The sequence below is a fragment of the Scyliorhinus torazame genome, chromosome 8, assembly GCF_047496885.1.
Source record: "Scyliorhinus torazame isolate Kashiwa2021f chromosome 8, sScyTor2.1, whole genome shotgun sequence".
NCBI classification, from domain to species: domain Eukaryota; kingdom Metazoa; phylum Chordata; class Chondrichthyes; order Carcharhiniformes; family Scyliorhinidae; genus Scyliorhinus; species Scyliorhinus torazame.
The window spans coordinates 255,909,434-255,928,502 of record NC_092714.1 but is presented as its reverse complement, the minus strand read 5'-3'; the positions used below and the strand labels follow the sequence as shown (position 1 = coordinate 255,928,502).

At 47.6% G+C, this 19,069-nt stretch overlaps 1 long non-coding RNA gene across 1 annotated transcript in view; it reads right to left on the bottom strand.

The window, feature by feature from the left end:
- Positions 1–12,950: 12,950 nt before the first annotated feature.
- LOC140428845 (uncharacterized) overlaps positions 12,951–19,069 on the bottom strand; it is a 67,304-nt gene continuing 61,185 nt past the window's right edge. Inside the window, exon 3 of the long non-coding RNA XR_011948927.1 lies at positions 12,951–13,659. This is a non-coding gene — a long non-coding RNA (uncharacterized lncRNA). The remainder of the gene's footprint in view (positions 13,660–19,069) is intronic.

Sequence of the window (19,069 nt, the reverse complement as noted above, 5' to 3'; positions counted from 1 at the left end):
TTACAAAAAACTATGCAATGAAGATAAAATTGGACAATAAAGATTTTATATGTCCTGTGTTACTGCCATCCATTTTCTATTAACTTAAATTACACTTGGTTGTTATTCTAAAACTGTGAATGAAGTGAGATAATGTTGAAAAATAGCTTATCCAAGTATAGGCTGCTCTTACTCATCTCAAAAGCACCTTGCCTCTAAAAGCCCTGGGGGAAAGGTGCATCGGTCTCGGGTGTGCAATGGGTCACTGCTTGCGCGGCGAATATGCAACTGAATGCAAATCAGCTCCTTGGCAAACTTGGCCACAATATTGAATTGCCTTCAGGCATCCTTCGAGTGTTTTGTCATTAAAGGCATAACGCAGCCATCTGTATGCACACGTGTTAGGTTATTCCAGGTGGAGTCGAAGACTGGAGTTATCCCAAGTTGGGATCAAAAACTGGGATCATTCCAGGCTGGGACTTCCATATGCGGGAAGGGCCAGAAAATTCAGCTCTATATTTTTGCACAATGTCATGATTAAAGTATCAATTTGTGAATCTTTAGAGATGCATTTCAAGCTGTTTGTTTAACAGTTGGCATTGAGAAACCTAGGTGAAGGATCAAGCCCCTTGTGTAAAATATGACCCTTGGTCAAAATATCACAGAAGATGACATAAATCAAGCAGTAACGGTTAGATAATGCTATGATTGGATTTTAAAAGTCTGTAGATTTTAGGGGGGTTCGGGAAAGGTAACGTGGTAATCTGCTTAAAACAGCGATTGAGAACTGGGTCACATTTATTCACCTGCTCAGATATGGTATATGCCAAGACCTGGATAAAGCAGGACGCCTGCTGTGATTTTCTGGTCACCTTCAGAAGGAACAGAGTCATAGAATCCCTACAGTGCAGAAAGAGGCCCTGAAGCCCATCATGTCTCCACCGATCCATGCCCCACTCTATCCCTGCAACTCCATTACTTAACCTTCACATCCCTGGACACAAAGAGACAATTTAACATGGCCAATCCACTTACCCCGTACAATTCTGGACTGTGAGAGGGAACCAGAGCACCCGAAAGAAACCCACGCCGATGCAGGGAGAACGTGCAAACTCCACACAGTCACCCAAGGCCGGTATTGAACCCTGGTCCCAGGCGCAGTGAGGCAGCAGTGCTACCCACTGTGCTATCGTGCTACCCCATAATTATAGAATTAGAATGATCAAATCCCTACAGTGCTAAAGAAGGCCATTCAGCCCATCGAGCCTACACGAACCCTCTGAAAGAGCACTCTACCTAGGCTGATTCAATGGGTGCAGTCCCACTTAACTGCTGGGATTGTAACCGAGGGATCGGGAGAACTTGCTTTGATTTGATGACTTAATTTACCACTGGTGTTCCGTGGTCAAAATTAGCATTGCAATACCCTGGTTGGGAGATCTTGTGGTTCAGTGGCAGCAATCCTACTTCTGAGCCAAATGCTCCAGCTTCAAGTCCTACCTCAGGACGTCATAGAATCATAGAATGCCGACAATGCAGTAGGAAGCCTTTCAGCCCATCGAGTCTGCACTGGCACCTGCTCCGATAGAGCACCCTATGTTGGCCGAATCCCCCACCCTATCCCTGTAACCCCACCCCTTTGGACACCAAGGGGCAATTTAGCATGTCCAATTCACTTAACCTGCATATCTTTGGACTGTGGGAGGAAACCGGAGCATCCGGAGCAATCCCACACTTACGCGGGGAGAACGTGCAAACTCCACACAGATAGTCACCCGAGGTCGGAATCGAACCCGGGTCTCTGGAGATGTGGGGCAGCAGTGCTAGCCACAGCATCACTGTGTCGACTTGATGGCTGTGGAAGCTGCATTTGTAGCACGGCCAAATAAATTGATAATCAACCTGTAAACCTTTCCACAATGCCTGGTGGCAGGCAGCATGACCAGGAGATCTTCCTGGTCAGTGATACTGCAGAAAGCAATGGCAAACCACTTCAGTACTATACATCACGGCCCAATCCAATGGAGGAGAGAATGCCCTCTTAGGGCCTGCTACCTGAAGGAGGAGGTGGAATGTTTGGGTAATGACTACATATCATTACCACATAATTAACTACAAATATTGCATTCAAGCTTTGTGTTATTTGCGCTGTGATTGCTTGAATGCAAGACACACATTAGGTCATGAAACTGCAGCTGAAAACCTTGAGAATGCAGTGCTATCATTATTATTGCTTCATTATATTACAGTGCATTGAAATATTAATTTTGTGATAATGCAGTAAAGACTTTGTTATCTTTCTTCTTTCCCAATCCTTGGTTCAAAGCTACGTGTTTTGTTAATTTGAACCCTGTTTATCTGGTCGTTGTGACCTTCCATGGGCTAATAAAATAACAATCTTCAGCTTCAGTTATACTTCTGAAATAGATAAACAAGTGATAGGTTTCGGAGTTAGAAATTCAAACTGGCTCCATAACAATTAACTTTAACATTAAACTTCTCAGGCGCGTCAACAACAGGTTCCAAAGCGTATTGACAGCTCACAAAATACTTTTTGAACCGTAGCCACTGCTTCAATGCAGGAAAACGCAGCAAGCAGTTCCCACAAACAGCAAGGTGCCAATGATCAGATCATCTAGATGCCAGGGAGAATGTCCCTGTCAGGGGAGATTTTTCAATCCATCTGCAAGAACAAATGGTCACTTCTGTTTTTTTCCAAGTGGATGACCACTGCCTTGCCTCAGTACTGCACTGGGTGTGTAAGCCTGAATTTCATGCTCATGCCTCTGCAGTGGGACTTGATCCATAGCCTTACACACGGACATACAAATTAGGAGCAGGTGTAGGCCACTCGGCCCCTTGAGCCTGCTCCTCCGTTCAGTAAGATCATGGCTAAATCTTCGACCCCACGTTCCTGCCGACCCCCGATAACCTTTCACCCCCCCCTTGTTGATCAAGATTCGATCTAGCTCAGCCTGAAAAACATTAAGAGACTTTGCTTCCGCTGCCTTTCGAGGAAGAGAGTTCCAGAAACTCACGACCCTCTGAGAGAAAACATTTCTCCTCCGGTCTCTGTCTTAAATGAGCAACACCTCGGGCGCAATTCTCCCATCGGGAGACTAAGTCCCGTCGCCGGAGTGAAAACTGGAGTGTTTCACTCCGGCGCCGGAGGCTGTTCCCAGCCCCCTATTCTCCAGCCCCCGGGGGAGGGGCTAGGAGCGGCACCGCATCATTTACGTGCGCCGGGCCTTGCCGCTGCGTAAAAGCGGCGCCGCGTAAATGACTCGACCGGCGCCGCGTAAATTACGTCACCCGCGCATGCGCGGTTGCCGTCCTCCCCGCAGCTGCCCCGCAAGAAGATGTTGGATGGATCTTGCGGGGCAGCGGAGGAAAGGAGGTCCTCCTTCAGAGAGGGCAGCCCGCCGATCGGTGGGCACCGATCGCGGGCCAGACCCCTTTTGAGCCCCCCCCCGGGCAGGAACCCCCCTTGCCCCCCCACAGGCCGCCCCACCAGCATTCCCGCGCTGTTCCCGCCGGCAGCGTCCAGTTGTGGATGGCGCCGGCGGGAACCTGTCATGTTGGGCAGGTCGCTCGACCCATCCAGGCCGGAGAATCGCCGCTCGCCCGTGGCAAGCGACGATTCTCCCAGCGGCCAGCCGTGATTCGCGCCGCGCCGGTTTGGGGGGGGGGTGGGAGAATCGCGTGCGGGCGTCGGGGCGGCGTGGCGGGACTCGCACGGTGCCGGGGCGATTCTCCCACCCGGCGTGGGGAGGGGAGAATTCCGCCCCTCATTTTCAAACAGTGACCCCTAGTTTTGGATTCTCTGACAGGAGGAAAGCTTCAGACTGAAGAAGCAAGAGTCCAATTCACTTCAACCACAGCTGAGGGCTGGATTTAAAACAGACTTATAAAATACTTAGAATTGAGTTTTTCAGTGGTTATGTGCATTCGTTGACACCTTTCTGATTTTCTCTCCGCCATATAAAATAATATTCAAAGCTTTAAATGTTACCCACACGCTCCTGGGCAATTTGTGGATGGAAAGCAAATTCGCTGACACAGTACATCTGAATTGGCTATAATAATGTAACCCCGGTATTTTTATTTGGTAAAAAGATATGGGTCTATCACATTAGGGTTCCAAAATGACAACAGAGCAGAGAAAACAGGAGAAATGATGCCACTGGAGAGACTTCTCACAGCATGCTTGCTGTTAATAAAGAGAAATGACAACAAACATTTTATTCTTATTCAAAGTGAAACATGCAGAGATGAGCCATTCATTCAGCAGGGAGCTGAAAGGTAGGCATGTTGCTGATCCAAGTGTCACATTCTATAAAATGGTGTTGACTGATTGCACTATAGTTTCTGAAGCAGCCAAATGTGAGGGGAACTCAGGGCAGCACGGTGGCGCAGTGATAGCACGGCAGTCTCACGGCGCCGAAGCTCCAGGTTCGATCCCGGCTCTGGGTCACTGTCCGTGTGGAGTTTGCACATTCTCCCCGTGTTTGCGTGGGTTTCGCCCCCACAACCCAAAGATGTGCGGGGTAGGTGGATTGGCCACGCTAAATTGCCCCTTAATTGGAAAAATGAATTGGGTACACTAAATTTTCTTTTTTTAAATGCGAGGGGAACTCAAACTGACAGCAACAACCTCACTGTATACATGTGCAGTCCAACAGCTTGCATTTGTAAAATGTCCCAAGGTGCGACAATAACACTGAGGTCTACGGGCGGCACGGTGGTTAGCACTGCTGCTTCACAGCGCCAGGGTCCCAAGTTCGATTCCCGGCTTGGGTCGCTGTCTGTGCGGAGTCTGCACGTTCTCCCCGTGTCTGCGTGGGTTTCCTCCGGGTGCTCCGGTTTCCTCCCACAGTCCAAAGATGTGTGGGTTGGGTGGATTGGTCACACTAAATTTCTCCGTAGTGTCCAAATGTTAGGTGGAGTTGCTGGGTCACAGGGATAGGGTGCGGGCGTGGGCTTAGGTAGCCCCGCTTCACCTTGGTCCCTGATTGGTTAGGTGGGTCATGTGACCCTCTCGGCAGATCGAATCATAAAAGGGACAAACTCCACCCAAGGGATGAGGGTTTCTGGTTCTTGGATGTCCAGTTTAATTCAACTCATCTAGGTCTGCCTCAGGCAGAGCAGGATTTCTGCTCAGAACCTGCACCTTCATCCAGGATCAGTTTTTGGATCCACCATGCAGTATTCCTGGGAGCCATCACCATTTATGCTACTCTCACGAGGTCACTTTTATGATTCCGTTTTATATAGAAATATATTTTGAATGATTATGAAGGAAGGACAATTTGAAAACTGAAGAAACTGCCATTGTTCTGTTGGAGCAGAGAAGACTGAATGAAGATTTGATAAAGATGTTCAAAACCAGGAAGGATTTTGAAAGGACAAAGAATGATAAACTGTTTCCTCTGACAGAAGGGCTGCTCACCATTATGTTCTCTTCCAGAAAGCCAGGCAGTGTGAATTGGAAATGGAGCCAGCTCTTTACGCAATCTAAAAACCTTTATTGACACATTACAAACTTACACCTCCAACCCTAATCGCCGCAGTGTTGTAACCTCAATGGAGGACTGTCCGATTTCCTTATTTCCCTTGACCGCCCCGAAATATGAACTTCCCCTTAAAGGCAAGCAGGACTTCCCCTTTAAGGGGTGGGGTTTCCCCTTTACAAGGAGAGCCCAGCTGTATAAAAACCCCGGCCTAGCTGCAGGTTCAGGAAGGAGACCCTTATTGGAATAAACCTTAAGACAGGACCTCGAGGGTTGTAATCTCGGGATTACTCCCTGTGCCACGTGCCAGTGAGGCTAGAAATAGGAAGATAGAGCAGACAAACACGTGGCTAAACAGCTGGTGTAGGAGGGAGGGTTTCTGTTATCTGGACCACTGGGAGCTCTTCCGGGGCAGGTGTGACCTGTATAAGATGGACGGGTTGCATCTAAACCGGAGAGGCATAAATATCCTGGCCGCGAGGTTTGCTAGTGTCACACGGGAGGGTTTAAACTAGTATGGCAGGGGGGTGGGCACGGGAGCAATAGGTCAGAAGGTGAGAGCATTGAGGGAGAACTAGGGAATAGGGACAGTGTGGCTCTGAGGCAGCGCAGACGGGGAGAAGTTGCTGAACACAGCGGGTCTGGTGGCCTGAAGTGCATATGTTTTAATGCAAGGAGCATTACGGGTAAGGCAGATGAACTTAGAGCTTGGATTACTACTTGGAACTATGATGTTGTTGCCATTACAGAGACCTGGTTGAGGGAAGGGCAGGATTGGCAGCTAAACGTTCCAGGATTTAGATGTTTCAGGCGGGATAGAGGGGGATGTAAAAGGGGAGGCGGAGTTGCGCTACTTGTTCAGGAGAGTATCACAGCTATACAGCGAGAGGACACCTCAGAGGGCAGTGAGGCTATATGGGTAGAGATCAGGAATAAGAAGGGTGCAGTCACAATGTTGGGGGTATACTACAGGCCTCCCAACAGCCAGCGGGAGATAGAGGAGCAGATAGGTAGACAGATTTTGGAAAAGAGTAAAAACAACAGGGTTGTGGTGATGGGAGACTTCAACTTCCCCAATATTGACTGGGACTCACTTAGTGCCAGGGGCTTAGACGGGGCAGAGTTTGTAAGGAGCATCCAGGAGGGCTTCTTAAAACAATATGTAAACAGTCCAACTAGGGAAGGGGCGGTACTGGACCTGGTATTGGGGAATGAGCCCGGCCAGGTGGTAGATGTTTCAGTAGGGGAGCATTTCGGTAACAGTGACCACAATTCAGTAAGTTTTAAAGTACTGGTGGACAAGGATAAGAGTGGTCCGAGGATGAATGTGCTAAATTGGGGGAAGGCTAATTATAACAATATTAGGCGGGAACTGAAGAACATAGATTGGGGGCGGATGTTTGAGGGCAAATCAACATCTGACATGTGGGAGGCTTTCAAGTGTCAGTTGAAAGGAATACAGGACAGGCATGTTCCTGTGAGGAAGAAAGATAAATACGGCAATTTTCGGGAACCTTGGATGACGAGTGATATTGTAGGCCTCGTCAAAAAGAAAAAGGAGGCATTTGTCAGGGCTAAAAGGCTGGGAACAGACGAAGCCTGTGTGGCATATAAGGAAAGTAGGAAGGAACTTAAGCAAGGAGTCAGGAGGGCTAGAAGGGGTCATGAAAAGGCATTGGCAAATAGGGTTAAGGAAAATCCCAAGGCTTTTTACACTTACATAAAAAGTAAGAGGGTAGCCAGGGAAAGGGTTGGCCCACTGAAGGATAGGCAAGGGAATCTATGTGTGGAGCCAGAGGAAATGGGCGAGGTACTAAATGAATACTTTGCATCAGTATTCACCAAAGAGAAGGAATTGGTAGATGTTGAGTCTGGAGAAGGGGGTGTAGATAGCCTGGGTCACATTGTGATCCAAAAAGACGAGGTGTTGGGTGTCTTAAAAAATATTAAGGTAGATAAGTCCCCAGGGCCGGATGGGATCTACCCCAGAATACTGAAGGAGGCTGGAGAGGAAATTGCTGAGGCCTTGACAGAAATCTTTGGATCCTCGCTGTCTTCAGGGGATGTCCCGGAGGACTGGAGAATAGCCAATGTTGTTCCTCTGTTTAAGAAGGGTGGCAGGGATAATCCCGGGAACTACAGGCCGGTGAGCCTTACTTCAGTGGTAGGGAAATTACTGGAGAGAATTCTTCGAGACAGGATCTACTCCCATTTGGAAGCAAATGGACGTATTAGTGAGAGGCAGCACGGTTTTGTGAAGGGGAGGTCGTGTCTCACTAACTTGATAGAGTTTTTCGAGGAGGTCACTAAGATGATTGATGCAGGTAGGGCAGTAGATGTTGTCTATATGGACTTCAGTAAGGCCTTTGACAAGGTCCCTCATGGTAGACTGGTACAAAAGGTGAAGTCACACGGGATCAGGGGTGAACTGGCAAGGTGGATACAGAACTGGCTAGGCCATAGAAGGCAGAGGGTAGCAATGGAGGGATGCTTTTCTAATTGGAGGGCTGTGACCAGTGGTGTTCCACAGGGATCAGTGCTGGGACCTTTGCTCTTTGTAGTATATATAAATGATTTGGAGGAAAATGTAACTGGTCTGATTAGTAAGTTTGCAGACGACACAAAGGTTGGTGGAATTGCGGATAGCGATGAGGACTGTCTGAGGATACAGCAGGATTTAGATTGTCTGGAGACTTGGGCGGAGAGATGGCAGATGGAGTTTAACCTGGACAAATGTGAGGTAATGCATTTTGGAAGGGCTAATGCAGGTAGGGAATATACAGTGAATGGTAGAACCCTCAAGAGTATTGAAAGTCAAAGAGATCTAGGAGTACAGGTCCACAGATCACTGAAAGGGGCTACACAGGTGGAGAAGGTAGTCAAGAAGGCATACGGCATGCTTGCCTTCATTGGCCGGGGCATTGAGTATAAGAATTGGCAAGTCATGTTGCAGCTGTATAGAACCTTAGTTAGGCCACACTTGGAGTATAGTGTTCAATTCTGGTCGCCACACTACCAGAAGGATGTGGAGGCTTTAGAGAGGGTGCAGAAGAGATTTACCAGAATGTTGCCTGGTATGGAGGGCATAAGCTATGAGGAGCGATTGAATAAACTCGGTTTGTTCTCACTGGAACGAAGGAGGTTGAGGGGCGACCTGATAGAGGTATACAAAATTATGAGGGGCATAGACAGAGTGGATAGTCAGAGGCTTTTCCCCAGGGTAGAGGGGTCAATTACTAGGGGGCATAGGTTTAAGGTGAGAGGGGCAAAGTTTAGAGTAGATGTACGAGGCAAGTTTTTTACGCAGAGGGTAGTGGGTGCCTGGAACTCACTACCGGAGGAGGTAGTGGAGGCAGGGACGATAGGGACATTTAAGGGGCATCTTGACAAATATATGAATAGGATGGGAATAGAAGGATACGGACCCAGGAAGTGTAGAAGATTGTAGTTTAGTCGGGCAGTATGGTCGGCACGGGCTTGGAGGGCCGAAGGGCCTGTTCCTGTGCTGTACATTTCTTTGTTCTTTGTTTGTTCTTTGGTCGCCAACGCCGAAAACGCGTTCGCCGATCGGTCGGAGAATCCCTGTTTGCGCTAAAATCGGGGGCGCCGCCACTTTTGCGATGCTTTGCCCCCTTGAGTATGCCGCACGCTAGCAGGGCGGCTTCACAACGTCACCTAAGGCCCTCCCCCAACGCTCCGCCCCCGATGGGCCGAGTTCTCGCCGGCGTGGAACACATATCCTATGTTTTTCATGAACCCGGCGTGGCGGCTGTGGACTGAGTCCAGCGCCGACACGGTCGGGGGGGGGGGGTGGGTGTGGGGGGGGCATTCCACGGGCAGTGGGGGCTAGGGGCACTGGGGGGGGGTGGTCTGGGTTGGCGAGCCTGGTCACAGGGGGGGCAGTTTTTGGCAGGCCGGGTCCGCGCGCGGCTGCCACCATGTTCGCGTGCGCATGCGCGGCCATGGACCTGCCAATTCTGGCTGTATCCGCAGGTAAAGCCGGGAGCTTTACGGTGTGTGCCTGCTAGCCTCCCACCAGACGGAGGATCAGTGCAGCTTTTGCGCTGTTTTGTCGGGCGTAAAACGCCACTGTCCCCACGCCGGCGTTAGGACTTAGTCTTCAAATCAGAAAATCCACCCCCTTGTTCATTCATCTCTACCATCGTCTCTGCGTTCTGCTTATCGTGAATTCAACACGCAGTTTTGGCCTGTTACAATTCACACAGGAGGTGAAGTCACTCCTCACTAAATGCCCACCACCTGAATAGAATTAAACATTTAATTAATATACAATTAACCCCAAAAGTATAGATTTAAGTTATTTAGCAAAGGAGCCAGAGTTGACATGAGGAGAGTATTTTTCCTGCAATGGTTTGAAAGGGCGGTGAAAGTGCATTCAATAGTGACCTTCAAAGGGATTTGGATAAATGCTTGAAGCAGGAAAATTTGCAGGGCTCTTGGGAAAGAACAGGCAAGTGGAACTAATTGGTGACTCTTTCAAACAGTATGAGCACAATGGACCGAATGGCTTCTTTTGCTTCTATGATTCTACATCATACAACACAGAAAGTAGCCATTCACCCTGTCTTGTCAGCTTTGACCCTGTGAAAGAGCCATCCAATTTGTTCCAGTCCACTGCTCTTCTCCCCCCCCAAAACCCTGAAAATCAGACTGTTTGTGTGGCAAAACGTCTCTGAGCTAGCCTCCGAAAGGGCTCTGGTTACTGGAGGTGACAACCCTTTGCCCACTGAACAAAAACAAAAACCTCCACTCCTCCTCCGCCAAAATAAAAAATCTCTCCCCAGATTTTCTGGGATTGCTTTCAAACGATGACAAGGAACTCTTTGGAACGGAATGGTGCGCCTGATAGATTCATTGTCACTTCCTGAGTGTCTGCAATGATCAACCAGCTCTGAGGACTCTACTCAAACATTAGTCGTTGCTAATGTAGATGGTAAACTTACCATCCCCCCGCACCGCGCCCCCCCCCCCCCCCCCCCCCGCCATACACAGCCAGCTTTGACCCTTTTTTTCAAATAACAACATTTAAAATCAAATCAAAGTGTTAATAGATTGCTAGCACAGAAGTATAGGTTTGGTTCCTTGAACAGCAGATAGCACAGATTCTTCAGGGACAGCGCAGTGAACACTGTGTGGTTTACTTCATGGCTTCAGACCTGGGCAATAGACAGGAGGAGACAGAAGAGTTTTTTATAAAGGTAGATAGAGAGAAACTGTTCCCACTACATGGAGGGTGAGAACCACTCTCTTGTTTAATATCCATACAGTCTGGACATCCCCAGTGTGAATTATCCATTGGTCAGAATGCATTACTGAGCAGCAGGTTGACCTGGCTGTTGCATTCTCCTCTCTGACTAAGGTATCGGTGGGGGGGCAATGGGTAGACTCTTATCTGAATGGACCTGCACACAGTGCAGTGCACATTTAACTAAAAGTATCAATGGGGGAGCTCAGCCCGGTGTTTTGCACAGCCTGAATGAAGCATGTTGGAATTCTTAGTCACTCCTTGTACGTCGATATGACCACATGTGCGGGAAGTGGCGCTGGTTAAACCAGCAGAAGAGACGGGTTTCGGAACTTGCGCGGAGGCCAGAGACACAGCGGTGCATCCGCGGGGCAGAGAGACTTGTGGATAGCACCTTTTTTTAGACACCCTGCAGTTTAAGGAAGTGCAGTCAGAGAGGGAATGGGTGAGGGGGCCAGCAGATAGCCAGGAAGGCCCCAGAGTGAATCTCACTCAAGAAGCATTTTTCTGAGCTGGGAAACTCGAGAGTGACGGTTCCTCTGGGGAATGCAGCCAGAGCCGAATCCATGGCCCTGTAGGTGCTTAGCTGCACAAGGGGGGAGGAGTAAGTGTGGAAGAAGCAATAGGGAAGTGGATTAGAAATTTAAAAAGGAAATAGTTGCCTGCGGGTGGGCAAGAGTAGGGGGGTGAGGATAATTGTCGACAGCACTTTCAAGGGGTTAGCACATGCACAGTGGGCCAAATGGTCATCTGGGTTGTGTGATTCTATGATTCTACCTTGCCATTTGCAACTCCATGATTTTCATTCTGGTCATTTCAAAGGAACGTATTCTCCAGTTGGTGATGATGACAGTTTACTTGGTGAGTTAACATAGAATGTGTTGTGCCCCTTTATTGGGGGACAGCATGGAAATAATCCACCAAAGAATAGTTCCCACCAGGTGAGGATTAAATATTTAATAGCTACTGTGTCACTCTATTTAGTGCAATGATGTTGCTCGTTATAGATGGTATTATCAACACCAAAATTTGGGGGGGGAGAGGGTGTTACAATTGACCAGAAACTGAACTGACCCAGCCAAATAAATGCTGTGGCTACAAGAGCAGGTCAGAAATTGGGAATTCTGAGGTGCGTGACTCACCTCCTGACTCCCCAAAGTCTGTCCACCATCTACAAGGCAGAAGTCAAGAGTGTGATGGAATACTGCCCACTTGCCTGGATGAGCGAAGCCCCAATAACACTCAAGTAGCTCGACATCATCCAGGATACAGCAGCCTGCTTAATCACCCCATCCAGCACCTTGAACATTCACTCCCTCCGTCACCAATGCACAAAAGCAGGAGTGTGCACCATCTGCAAGATGCATTGTAGAAATACACCTCCTTCTACAGAACCTTCCAAACCCATGACCTCTATCACCTGAAGGACGAGGGCAGTGGATGCCTGGGAACACCACCACCTACAAATTCCCCCCAAAGTCTTAGACCGTCCTGACTTGGGTCTATATTGTTGTTCCTTCATTGTCACGGGATCAAAATCCTGGAACTGCCATCTTAACAGCACTGTGGGTGTACCTGCAGCACATGGACATCAGTGTTTCAAGATGGCGGCTCTCCATCATGATCTCAAAGGGCAATTAGAGATGGGGAACAAACGCTGGCTTTGCCAGCAACATCCATACCCCATGAAAGAATTTTTAAAAACTCCATGCTCACAACAAATGGCAGGCAAATTCCCCAAATGTGGAAATTCAATCAGGTTTAGATACATTAATGCCAGGAGTAGTTCAAAGCCCATCAATCCATATTTTAGTAGGGTGAGGACCAAAGGAGAATGTTTGGCCTAGTAGGTTTAAAGTTTCTTCACAAGACATCACTACACCATGTCATAAATATTGCACATGTGTATCACATGTTAGAAATCAGAGAAAGAGGGCAGCACGGAGGCGCAGTGGTTAGCACTGTTGCCTCACGGCGCCAAGGTGCCAGGTTCGATCCCGGCTCTGGGTCACTGTGTGGAGTTTGCACATTCTCCCTGTGTTTGCGTGGGTTTGACCCCTCAACCCAAAGATGTGCAGGCTAGGTGCATTGGCCACGCTAAATTGCCCCTTAATTGGAATAAATTAATTGGGTACTCTAAATTTAAAAAAAAAAGAAATCACAGAAAGTTCAAAGTTTGCAATCATTATTTCTTTAAGTGGAATTAACATAATAAGGCGCAAATTCCTTTCCCCTGCCTGATCTTCCCCTCTGCATATTGCTCAGGCAACATTTAATGCCGTGATGGTCGAGACAATAGCCTACTCCACTCAGGTCTTCTGCCTTGAAGAAAATGTCTTGACACTTTAAGTTAAAATGTAATACAAATTGCTGGCGTTTGGACTGCAGGCATCAAAAGAGAAATAAAATCATTAATCAGGCAGATTTATTCAGTGGAGTTAATGAGTCTCTTCCAGAGAGATGCTTCCTCCGGTTCGTCTTCAATGGCAATGTCTCCTTCTTCAGCATCACTCGCTAATGACTATGATTGACCACCTAAGAAATTTGGCGTCACTGGCCATGGGGTCCATGGGTTCTTGCATGGCACCTCCGACTGCACTCTTGGTAGGTGTTTCCGGGGGGACGAGATTGATCTTGGGTGGAAATGCCATGTGGTCAGCAAAAGACCAGGATTATTTTGTCAACTTGCTTTGGGACATCACCACCAGAAATGACCAAACATTGTAGACATGCCCTCGGGAATTTATTGGCCTGCATACATTTCTGCTTCAGGATTCTACGTCATTGTTGGCCTTTTCTGATGGTTCTGTCGGTGGGTTTATTTTTGAGGTCACCAATCTTGGCTTCTGTCTTCCTCCTCAAAAAGCTGAGAAGACCTTGTTTCTCTCAAGAGATGTGTCTCACCTGGAAAGTAAGGAATACATTTTACAAAATGTTTTGATGGCAGCCTCGCACACACAATCTGATCATTGAGAGTAAAGTAAAAAGAATAGCATTGTCCACTGATGCACAGCTGATGCCATGACTACAATCAAAAGCATCTGGAAACTTGGGGAGCGCCATAAGCTTCCTTTTCCAGTTGGTGTTGGACAGATAATTGAAGGGACATCTGTAACCTCAGCGATAATGTCTGATACTTATACCCAGGAGAAGCCTAATGACTGCATGACCACTTTCACCTGCACAGACTGAATGTTTATCCTTGGCTTCAAATCTGGCTGGGCCCAGGCATCACTAGGATTACATCCCTGTCAAAGAACAGCCTCGCACCAGACAGAACTGACTGGACCATTGATACGTGTTGGGGGATTTAACAGATTGTTTATTTTAAAAAGGCACAGGTGTGATGTGAAGGAAAGGGGAATGCATTCTATTAAATCCATCCTTTGTCTGGATGTTAGTTGTTAGATTGAATTTAAGCGAATTACTGAAGTGGTCAGGACAATTCAGGATGGACAAAAATACCAGTGATGCCTGAGGAATGCACCGAGAAAGTGGTGGTAATTTAAGTGAAACATTTTTAAGTTCAATATAACAAATGGCTATTTGGAGAGCCTGCGGTTGATATCGACTCAATAAGTTCACTGTAAAAATAGCACCGTGGATGACACATCGACATCACCAGCTCCTATGCTAGCTAAAATGCTGGCCTATGTGTTCTCTTGCTTCTGGTCCAACTCCTCCGGCATTGTCAGACCTAATGCTGCTGCATCCGCAGGAAATCTTGTCCCTCTGCCAATATCTTCCGCTTTGCTTACCACGAGAGCACCGCCTGCTCGATTATAGTCTTAATGCCAACGTGAAGAGTTAGTGTTGCATCTGTGCAGCAACATCTCTTAGAAACATAAACTGGTAGCAGGAGTAAGCCATTTGGCCACTCAAGCTTTCTGTTTCTGCTCTTCCATCTCAATTCCATCTTTCCGCACTATCCCCCTATCCTTTCATTCCCCCAGTAGCTAAAAACCCATCAGTCTCCGTCTTGAATGTATTCATATTCCTGTACATATATTCATGAAAATATCAGCTGGAGGTTTAGGAAAAGTGACAACAATGCATTGATTGTATTAGCTAAATTAATGCTTAATGTGCAAACTAACTATGCATTTAACACACTCGATTTCTGCACCAGCTCAAGTACTCACAGAAAATCTGGACCCGCTAAAGAGTTAATTTTGTAGTTACTGATTGCCCCCTTTCAAATGTGAGAGACCTGCTGACAAAGCATTCTATTTAGTTAATAATCAATAGCCTGTCAAGGAATAATTGGACTTGGGAATGTATTATTTCAGTGTATTCCAGTGGACAGTGTGCTCAAATACAGCTCAAAGCTGTGTAGTTTTCATTGGTAACAGCAGACTAGCTAACTTTAAAACTCCAGCCTGAACATTGGTGATATGGAAACTATTTCACTATCGGGTACACAGCCTCCATGGGCCTTGCTGGTTATTTATTGCGAAATGCTATTAAGGACGTGCGAAAGTTTGGGGAGGGGAGAACCTTACTGCAAGCACACTGTCCCAAAATAAGCTTGCATTGAAGAAAGAACCTGCATTTATTTAATATCTGCCCTGGCTTCAGGATCTTGCAAATTGCTGGTGTCGTCACTAATGTTGAGGGGCATGGCAGCCAACATGTATGCAGCAGGATCTCACAATGAACAATGAGATAAGTGACCTGATAATCTGCGTCAGAAATGTTAGTCATCGGGAAAATGATGGCGAGGACACCAGGAAAACTCCATGGCACTTCTTTGAATAGTTTATGTTCACCAGAGAGACTGGATAGGAGCTTTGTTTAATGTCTTGTTTGAAGTACATCACCTCCCTTGGGACAGTACTGAGATGATAGTGTGGATTGAGTCTGGATGTTGATATTACATTCATTTTGAGATTTATTCTGTAGGGCAGGATGCTCAAGATTTTCTGATTGTAGATCTCTTCAGCGCAACACATGGACACATCTGCTGGCCACATTTATGGTTGAATTTCCCCTAAATGGTGTAATTTGATTTGTACACCTTTAGAACCTGCCTAAGTCTACATTACAAATAGCACACACAGCTCCCGATACACAAGAACATAAGAAATAGGAGTAGGCCATTCAGCCCTTTAATCCCACACCGCAATTCAATGAGATCATGGCTGATCTTCTACTTCAACTTTCCTGCGCTATCCCCATATCCCTTAATGTTTCTAATATGGAGAAATCCATTGACCTCAGCCTTGAACCTACGACTGAGCCTCCAAAGGCCTCTGATGCGGAGAATCCCAAAGACCACCACCTCCTGAGTAAAGAAATTCCACCCAGTGCCTGATCCTTATTCTGAGTTTGTGTCCATTGGTTCCAGGCACCCCTCAGGCATCTACCCTGTCCAGCCCTGTAAGAATTTTGTACGTTTGAATGAGATCATCTCGCATTCTTCGAACTCCAGAGACTAAAGGCCCAAGCAGTCTATTTAACCTTTTTTCATTTCAGGATTTAGTTTGGTGAACCTTGGTTGCACCCTTTATTATTCGTGACTCCAAGCGCAAACACAGGTACACCTGGAGAAATCTGAGCATTCGTTATATTTATAAATGATGGGACCAATTAAAGGGAAGTGCCCCAGTTGGAGGAATAAAAATTCCGAAAGCTTTTGGAGAGCCTTAAACGCGCTCTGAACACATCAGCAACCTTTGTCATGGCTGAAGTGGCAGGGGTTTAGGAAGTGACAGGTCAAGGCGAAGAGATAAGGAACAGGCATGAGTCTGTAGGTAAATGTGAAAGCAGCCAAATGCTGTTTCATTATTACTGAATTCAAAGTGGTGCTGGAGGTGGGAATTTTGAGATGGACTCTCATCTGTCTCACTCCATGGCACCATGTCCCATGTCAGTGCTGCAACATGTCTGCCAGTGGTTTCAGCCAAATTCCATGTCCTGTGACCAATACCTGCTTTATATGCAAGCCTTTTTCTAAGTGGCCATATGCCTTTACAGAAAGTGACATAGCTCAGTATCTGCTCCTCTGCGCATCCAAACCCTGGGAAAGCATCCTCATTTAGAGTTGAATTTCCCAGAGTCTGCAGAAATGGATGGTGACTCCATGGTCCAAAGATGTGCAGGTTAGGTGGATTGGGCGTGCTAAAAAGAAAATTTCCCTTAGTGTCCAAAGACGTGCAGGTTAGGCAGGGTTACAGGGATAGGGCCGGGGAGTGGGCCTGGGCCTAGGTAGGGTGTTCCTTTGGAACGTCGGTGCAGACTCGATGGGCCGAATGGCCTCCTTCTGCACTGTGTGGACTCTATGGATTCCATGTGGGTGCAGCCAACCAGGAAAGGCTGACAGCACAGAAAAGGTTCTTCGGTCCATCGCATCTGTGCCGGTCAAAAACAACACCAAACTATTCTAATCCCATTTTCCAGCACTTGGCCCATTACCTTGAATGATTTGACATCGCAAGTGCGCATCTAAATACTTCTTAAATGGTATGAGGATCTCTGTCTCCACCACCTTTTCAGGCAGCGTGTTCCAGACTCCCACCACATTCTGGGTGAAAAAGGTTTCCCTCACATCCCCCTAAACCTTAAATCTATGCCCCCTGGTCATTGATCCCTCCGCCAAGGAGGAAAGTTCCTTCCTGTCTACTCTATCTATGCCCCTTATAGTTTTATACATCTCAATCATGTCCCGCCTCAGTCTCGCTGCTCCAAGGAAAATAACCCCCGTCTATCCAATCTCTCTTCACAGCTAAAACTCTCCAGCCCAGACAACTTCCTGATAAATCTCCTCTGCACACTTTCCAGTGCTATCATACCCATCCTATAATGTGGATTCCAGAACTGCACTCAATACTCTAGCAGTAGCCCAACCGATGTCTTATACAGTTCCAGCATAACCTCCTTGCTCTACGCCTCAGCTAATAAAGGCAAGTGCACCACATGTGTGATCTGTTTTATGTTTGATTGTGCCCCCGTGACGCACTTTGAAATGTTATCTGTATTAAAGTAATTCTATGAATGCAAATTATTGTTGAAGATGCACTTTTGGGGTGGGATTTAACTAATTGGAACAAAGTCCCCGAGCGAGCACATTTAGCCGCGTGTTTCCCAGTGCCCACTGTGCCGAGAAACACATAGCTATAAAACGGCACTCGCGTTAGATAGGGGGCCTCAGCGGGAAATGTGCAGCCGGGATGGGACACCATTTTTAAATGGCATCCTGATCACTGCGGTCTCCGAAGCGATCCCCGACCCCTCCAAGTCCCAGTGCATTATGGGAAAGTGCCCCCTTGCCCCCACTTCCCCTCAAACACCCGCAGAGGGCAATTCCGGATAGATCATTACTGCGCATAAATGCCAGCTTGGCACCTGGGCAGTGCCAGGCTAGGCTGCCAGGCTGGCAGTGCCAGGGTTCCTGGGTGGCACCAGCACTGCCAATGTAACACCCTGTCCAAACGACATGCACCTGGGGTCCTCCAATTCTCTGTGCCGTTCCGTCTGATCCCCGTTTGTGGAGACCATACTGAATGGCGCTGGCCCGAGGTCTCTGAGGGGAAAGAGAAAGATCCCACGCCTCGGGTACCTCGTGAATCTGCACATTAAAGTGAGACCAGCTGTCTCGCTTTAATATGCAGATTTGCTAAAAGATGATCCCGCCCACGATGGGCGACTGCAACGTCTCATGAGATTGCGTTAGATCTCGTGCCGCGTTGCGAGCTGGGTAGATCCTGGGCGCCATGCGGAGCTGCTTTTTGGGCGCAGAGTGGCCATAAAATCACGCCCATGTTTGCCAAAGTGAGGTGAGAGTTTGCAGATGTGGCTATGCAGGTGCCAGCATGAGGACATGGAGCACTTCCAGAGCAACCTCAACTGCCTGCCGTCTGAATGCATCTCCTCCTCAGCTTCCTCCGAATATCTCAGCTCAAAGGATCCCTATTGATTAACATTTTGGAGGCCATAAAAGTGGACCTGCCCAGCTTGTTTCCATGGAGATGTCGAGGTCTTGGCAGTTGGCACCCAGCACATGGTGGGTTGGAAAATGGCACTGTGCCCTTCCCAGCCGCCGTCTAAAGCTTTCACCAGCTGTGGCTGGGCACTTGCAATGTTATTTCTTCCCTGCCTTTCTTGTTTTTTAATCAGTGTTTCTTCCCCTCTTTAGGTCATCTACCACCCCACAATGCAACATTGTGCATTGCGTCTTGGTCGATGGAGAACACAGCTGCATCCCTGGTCTCTGTTTCTGTCACTCTTCCAGCAACTCTCAGGAGGTTATCATCATAGAATTTATCATAGAATTTACAGTGCAGAAGGAGGCCGTTCGGCCCATCGAGTCTGCACT